Here is a 7,098-nt window from a genome sequence, read left to right as displayed (position 1 = left end):
CCTCCGCCTGCCGCACTGCTCCTCCCCTGAGCCGCCCCGCGGCACCCCCGTCCGCCCGCCTCGCTGTTAAATGAACGCGCGGGCAAAATGAGAAGCGGGCACCCAACGTGAAAGGCTACTGAGTGAAAACACGCGATCGTAACGCTACTGCAGGACACCACCTCCAAAAGTTTTCCCAAGAAGATTTTCATGCCCATTTTGATCCTGGCCAACTGCAGATCCCTTTACCCACAATGGCATGTGTATGGACGCTGTCTGAACTTGGTATTTGCTGTCACTGGCTCGAAACAGCATCTTGGCTCCACAACTGTTAGCATTTGGAGAATTAAGAATGAAGAAAAAGGAAAAGAGCTTAAAACTCTTTCTTTTCCTTTCCCTCTCTCTCTTTTTTTTTTTTTTTTTTTTTTTTTTTTCCCCTGCAACAGAGGGAATGTCTTCCTTCTAGTTATTCTCTGAAATTTGTTGAAGGCATTAGGGGTCATCTTGTCTCATTTTGAGTACTTTTCAAAAAGCAGCCTGTCTCTGTGGGACATCCCACAGTGTCAGCTTTTCCTGAATTATGGCTTGGATGGATTCCAGAATAGTGAATCTAGCACTTCTTTTCTTGCAACAAAACTCAGGGACTAAGTGAAAGAGAATTTACGTGATTTAGGAACAAAACCTCAACAATTTTCTACCTAGTTCAGCCATACAAAATATAAATAATTATGAATATTTTCTAATGTTTTTTAATTAGTTTTTGACCATCATTTGTATTTCTTTCAGGCTCTTCTAGTATGGCACATTCTTTGGGTGTAGGGCAAGTGATGTTTCTGATGGGAAATTAATTTAAACATGCCAGATTGGATGGGGCTTTGAGCAGCCTGGACTAGTGGAACAGTCCCTGACCATGGCAGGGGGCTTGGAACTGGATGATCCAACCCAAATCATTTTATGATTCTATGATATTAAATTCTAAATTATTTTACCAAATATCCTCATGAACTGGCAGTGTCTCCTCTCCCAGTACAGACAAGACAAAGTTATCTGCTCATACAGATTTTGTTTGCAGTATCCCTGGAGCCCCTGTTTATTATTCTGGTGCAGATGTGTGCACAGAGCCTGGGAGAGCTCATGCTGTCTGTGCTCACTGGGGCTTGTTGTATACCACTGGCCTCACGGACTTTGTGATATAAAACTCCTGAAAATGATTCAGTGCCACTACTGCTGGCTGGACTCTGCAAGGACACTTCTGCCTTGCACCTTCTTCCAGACAGTGCTGCAGCCTGGGCATTTGGGAGGCAGATATTTCAGGATCCTTCCTAATTTAAGCAGTCATACCTAAACTGATGGGACCGCTCTGTTCTGTGAGGATTTCTCAATGTATTTAACTAAAACAAGTATCTAGAGTGATGACCCGCTCTTAAGGGGAAGAAAGCACATAAGAATTTCTTAAGAAAAATACATTCTTTAACACTGCGCATCATGCTTCAAATATAAAATAGGTTCTGCTAAAATGTTCACATTCCTTCTTAAGTGGAAAGGTTGCCAAAGTCTTCACATCATGTTTTATGATGGTGAGATCCCACCTGTCTGTGTTAGTGATGATTTGGGACCAGCGTAAATCAACAGTAGGAAATGTTACATTATTGACTCCTTTTTAGGGTGACAAGCCACAGTTCAAAATGTTTTCCACAGCATCTTATGCCCTGTGTTTGATTGTGGACTCTTATCCAAGCGTTATGCTAATATCAAAAACTAGTACAAGTCATCTTGATGACATAAACGCTTTGCTATGGCTGAAACAGAGATCACAGTGTGAAATACACTGACCTGGTGTGCATTTTAGGTTGCTGCACAAGAGATCAGCTTGGAGTTTCTTTTGTACTGTCAGCAGTTGGATGCATTTAAAAGACTCTACTCCCATGATGAATAGTATCTCTGCAGATTCTGAACACCCAGGGATTCATTCTCCTTTACACTAAACTCTTTACACCACGTGAGCAGTGTAAGTAGGCACACTTGCATTCCCTGTACAAGGCCTGCTTGAAAGATGAAAATTCTGCAGCAAGATATCCCTGTCTAATGAGTAATCCTTGCTTCCAAAGGCCATTTGGTGAGACTGTTCTAACCTTCAGCCTTCAAATACAGGACACACAACCTGCTTTTGGCTACCTTTCCCCCCCATCAACATTATATCCCTGCTTCACATGCCCTCAGACATTCAGAGAATGAGGCTGTCAGCCTCATTCAGTCTTCATTCTGTACTTGAAAGAACAAAAATTACTTCTTCAGGAAAAAGGAAAACAAAAAAGGGTGTGGGGGTATGGGGAGGAAGGGAGCACCACAGGATGGTCACCAGGCTGCTCTGGTAGAAAAGTCTGACCATGAGGTTCTGTCATGTGTGGATTCCCCTCGTAATCTATGTCAGGAACTACTGAGCATCTAATCACTGTAGCCAGTCACTAAAGGCTTTGTGTTTGGCTGTAGAAAAGTAGGGAAATTGGTGCAGCTAATATTTGAAGCAAGTTTATCTGTCCTTTTGCTCTGTCCCTCTCTGGATCTAATGCAGGTGGGGCACTCTTGCTTCACCAATTCAGTTAAATCTCTGTCCTTTCACCATCTTCATAGTACAATAGTCAGGAATACTATGTTAAGGGGATACTATGTTATAAGACCTTCAGATAACGTAGTGGTGACTGCATTATTCAAACATTTCTGGCAATGAAGGTCCTGGAACTGCAGAGCATCTTGTACCCATATGTGCAACAAAGGGCAGCAGTGATACCAAGGCCTAACTCCCCTGGTACAAAAGCAGATGTAGGCATCCAGAGGCCTTTTAGGTATTGAATTCCATTGAAAGCCAACATGATTCAAGGTGCTAACTCACTTAGACATTTCTTTAAACTCTTAGCATTATGAAACATATAGCGGGCTACTTTTGAATTAAGGAAACTGAAAATAATGTGCAGATGAAAGGAAAAGTTTTCTCCATTTATAGGGTATTTTCCTCCATTTTATAGGGTATTTTCAGCAAATGTGAAGCTTGTTTGAAGCCCTGCTGTGAATCTCTGTGCAGCTTTGTTCTCAGTGTAATACAGAAATGAACAGAGCTTAGTAGCTGTTGTGTCAGACAGGATGATGTTACTTCAGGGCTGAGTGTGATTTGGTTTTTGGTGCTGCAGAGAAATCTAATGTCAAACAGGACAGTAGAGAGTTCTTAACTAAAAATTATCTCATATGTCCTCTAGTTGTCTAAAAGATTTGCTGATCCCCCTAATAAAAATAAACCATCTCAGTGCTGTTGGTGAATCACAGAAAATATCTAGGTTTATTTATTCTATCAACGGATAGCTCATTAGAAATCCCAGAGATAAATGCCTCCTGGAGAAGACACCCAGTTATGCAGCTGCACAAGCAAGTGGTGACAGAATGGCCCCAGGTACAAAGCATCTGTATGAATCCAGTTTTGTACTGCATAAATGCCAGGGGAAGGGCTTTGCTGGAGCTTTGGACCAGATGATAGGCGAGGTGCAAGGTAATGCAGGCAGGAGCAGGAAAGACATGTTTATACCATATCCTTTCTAAGAGCATGACATATCTTAGGCAAAACTTAGGAACATGTTCAGCAGGTTTTCTGCCACTGTAAAGCTCAAGCAAAATAATGCCAGGACAGGCTAACATTAGACACAAGTCATGTTAAGGTCTAATTCTGGTGTTGGTTGCTAATTGGTGAAAACGAAGTAGTCTGTGATCATGCATTTCATTCTTGTAGACTCTCTCTTATGTTACAAATTGGTGTGACATGAGATTAGGAGAGTCCTGGAAAGTAAATACCCACTAATACCTCATTATGAACTATTAGACATATATTTGGATTGGTTTAAGCTGGGAGGACAGCTGGTTGACAATGATTTAAAGTAAGCAAATGCAATGAAATATCTCCAGGATGTTCTCTGCTTCTAAAAGGCATTTGGGAGGTTGTTAGCTCTTGTTTATTACCGTATCACTTACATTTAGATGACTCAAGACAGACACTCTCCTCAAAGAATTAGGCAGCATTAAAGCCAGCCACCTTCCTGGCTCCTAATTTAATTTATTGAAGATGCTAATGACACTTTGTGTCATTAGGCCTCTGTTATTTTTTGTCTTTGCTTTCTTTTGCATTTAAGAGTAGAAAAACTATTTAAAAGCCTTTAAAATGTAACAGAAATGCCTGATACTGGGTGTCACTTACAATAGCTGTCTAGTTACTGTAAAATCAATACAAGAAATCAGCTTCCCAGGCTTACAATTTCATCACGGGCAAAGGTAAGGAAGAAAGAAACAAAATCGTATAAATAAGCAACCTGACTATTTCAGGGGTAATAATGACTCAGAAGAATTTAGAAGGCATATGAATACTATGGACATACTAAATTAAAATAATTCTTACTAGGAGGAATGGAAAAATAGCCTACAGGTTTAAGGAGATTAGATGACTTGCATTTGACTTGTTGCAGGTGATTCTGAGAGACGTGTAAATTTGGTGTTCAGGTCTGTTTGGTCTGTTCAGGGCAGACTACTGAGAATATTAGTGGAACAGAGAGACCCTCTGTATTAAGGGTCCAAGGACTCTGTATTATAGCAAAGGAGGGAATGATTTTATCATCATCAGTATAAATTTTACAGTGTCAAAGGTACAAGTTTAACTTGTCATATGTCATAAATGTCATATTCTCTTTCTGTAGCTCTAGAATATGCCATGGAGGCTGTCAAATATATACATAAGTGTGACTATTTGGAATTCAGTATAATAAATCTCAAGCTAATCAATCCCAAGGTAAATCCTTTAGCAAAACAAAAGACAACTGTGCAATCTGCAAGGCTGGATTTAAGAAATTTTTGGAATGGCTCAATGTACCTTCATTCAGTTTGTCCATACCAAAGCATTCAATTTTCTACAATATCCTGAAATCACTCTCAGTACCAGCTGGGATTTAGGCAAAAAGTAAAATCAGGTTTATTTGGCTGAATTTCAAATTTTCTGAGAAAACAACCAATGAATTTGGAAAACAGATGGAAAGTTAAAACTCAGTTCATTAACTACCTGCGTTTGGATATTCCTAAGGTCTTCCTCTGTTCCACTGAGCTATGGACTGACAGGACACAGTCAGAGCCTGTTGGATCTCCCAGCCACACTCCTCTGGGTTTGTGTCCTCTAAATCAGAATCTCTCACCTGGAGCAAGCCGTTTCCTCAGAAGTTCTAAAGAGCACTGTTAGTGCATCCAGAGAAATATATGGATTCCACAGTCTTGATAAATAATTTAATTAGGTTATCAATTTATGGGCCTGTCATGGATGAACAAATGCCTGACACAGATCAGGTATTTGAAATGTAACCTCATGCTGGCTGACCTAGCTGGTATTACATACCTAACTTGATTCATTCAAGAGTGCAACCATATCCCTGCTTTACATGTTGGTTTGTGACCAAGCACTGAGTAATTTCTCAGTTTTCATGAGTCTAAATACATGAACTTCCTGGAACACAAAATTTTAGAGCAATTTTAAGCATTGCAGGGTTGAGATAGCTCATAACTAGCTTTAAATAAGGACTAGTACCAAGACAAACTTGGGGAAAGTTTGATCACACTGGATGTTTGAAGACAATCCCAGAGAAACAGTGGTCTCTTCAGTTTGGTACACAAAACTCCAGTGACTGAAAGTTAAACCTACAGAAATTTATATTAAAAATGAAGTGCATACTAGCTGCGAGAAGACTTAACCCTTTGGCCGACTTTCAAACTGCCTTACAAGACTTTTCATCCCTGCAAATTGTGAACTATGCTAACAACCACAGCTATTGGACGTGATGCAGGAAGTAATTCAGAGAAGTTCTGTATCCTGGATTATGCAAGAAATCACATGAGATGGTCACAATAGACAAGTTTATACCAGGAAACTTAAAAACACATCCTACTTGCTAAGTGTGGGTTTGTACTTTGCCAAATCCAGAGTCTATTATGGGAAAAGACACAGATATACACAGAAAGGAAAACGGGCATGTAGGCCCTGCCTGGATAATCATGGCACTCACTTTGTGGACTGCACTGCACTAAGTGCCAGTGAGGAGGTATAGATACAGCCACCATTCCTTTAATTCTACACATTCATGTGTACTTGTTTCAAAAGACTTTTCCCTCAGTGTGGCAACAGTAAACATAAACCAGACCCTCTATTGTCAAAATCATTAACTAATCTCGTAATATTTAAACAAGGCTTCTAATAGCATCTTCTTCCAGACCTTTGAAACTTTCTTGAGTGGCTGATCAGCCTTGCACCTAGAGCTCAAAATATCCAGAGTCCAGAGCCAGTGAAGGGTGCAGGAGCAGGCTGACTTCCTTGCACCATGACTGGCTCAGCTGTTCTGATCAAAGAAGGGCTATGGAGAGGAAATATGGTGCAACTTTCATGTTTTTAACTCCATTTCATTGTCCTTTGTCTTCCCTCCCTTAAATATACTCCTTCTTACATTCCAACATTTCATATCATCCTTTATAAATTTACCTAGAAGTTTCTAGTCACAACAGCCAATGTTAAAAAAAAAAAGAAAAAAATAAGATGCAAAGTTCAAAGGCTGTCTTAAAAAAGATGCCCGGAAGAAACTTATTTCAGCACTTTTTTAGATTGCAACACCACCTCTACTTGTATAACGACATGCTATTTTTTTTCCACAGAAGCTTTCCCTCTCTCCGTGTTTGAGACAAGGGCTGTTCTACGCCTGGCTCAAAGGTCTCTCATGAGTCTGTCTGATAAAGGAACATTTACCCAGTGCTTCCTGGGAGGAACAGCAATGAGTTGTCCTTCTACCATCTTATTTTAGCAAGTATGGAGGCAATTAAAGAGATTCATTTCTTGTATTGGGCGTTGAAAGCACTCACGGTGGATGTTGAGCTTAACGAGGTGTGAGTGAAGCAAGCGGTGAGCACTGAAGAAAGTAAAAGAGTAGATGGATTGAGCTTTGAACGGAGTTAGGCGGCAATCCAAGAGGGAAGGAAGGAGCGGGGTGGGATTGGGTTGTTGAGCCCTCTTGCCCTGGCTGGGAAGCCGCGGGAGTTGCAGCGCCCAGGGCCCGT

At 40.7% G+C, this 7,098-nt stretch overlaps 1 protein-coding gene across 1 annotated transcript in view; it reads right to left on the bottom strand.

The window, feature by feature from the left end:
* Positions 1-7,098, bottom strand: part of FABP7 (fatty acid binding protein 7) — a 22,714-nt gene that overhangs the window by 3,848 nt on the left and 11,768 nt on the right. The window lies entirely within an intron of this gene.

Source organism: Corvus brachyrhynchos, unplaced genomic scaffold (assembly GCF_000691975.1).
Source record: "Corvus brachyrhynchos isolate BGI_N302 unplaced genomic scaffold, ASM69197v1 scaffold14, whole genome shotgun sequence".
Taxonomy (NCBI): Eukaryota; Metazoa; Chordata; class Aves; order Passeriformes; family Corvidae; genus Corvus; species Corvus brachyrhynchos.
The sequence above is the reverse complement of the archived record's forward strand: the minus strand, read 5'-3'. Positions and strand labels throughout refer to the sequence as shown.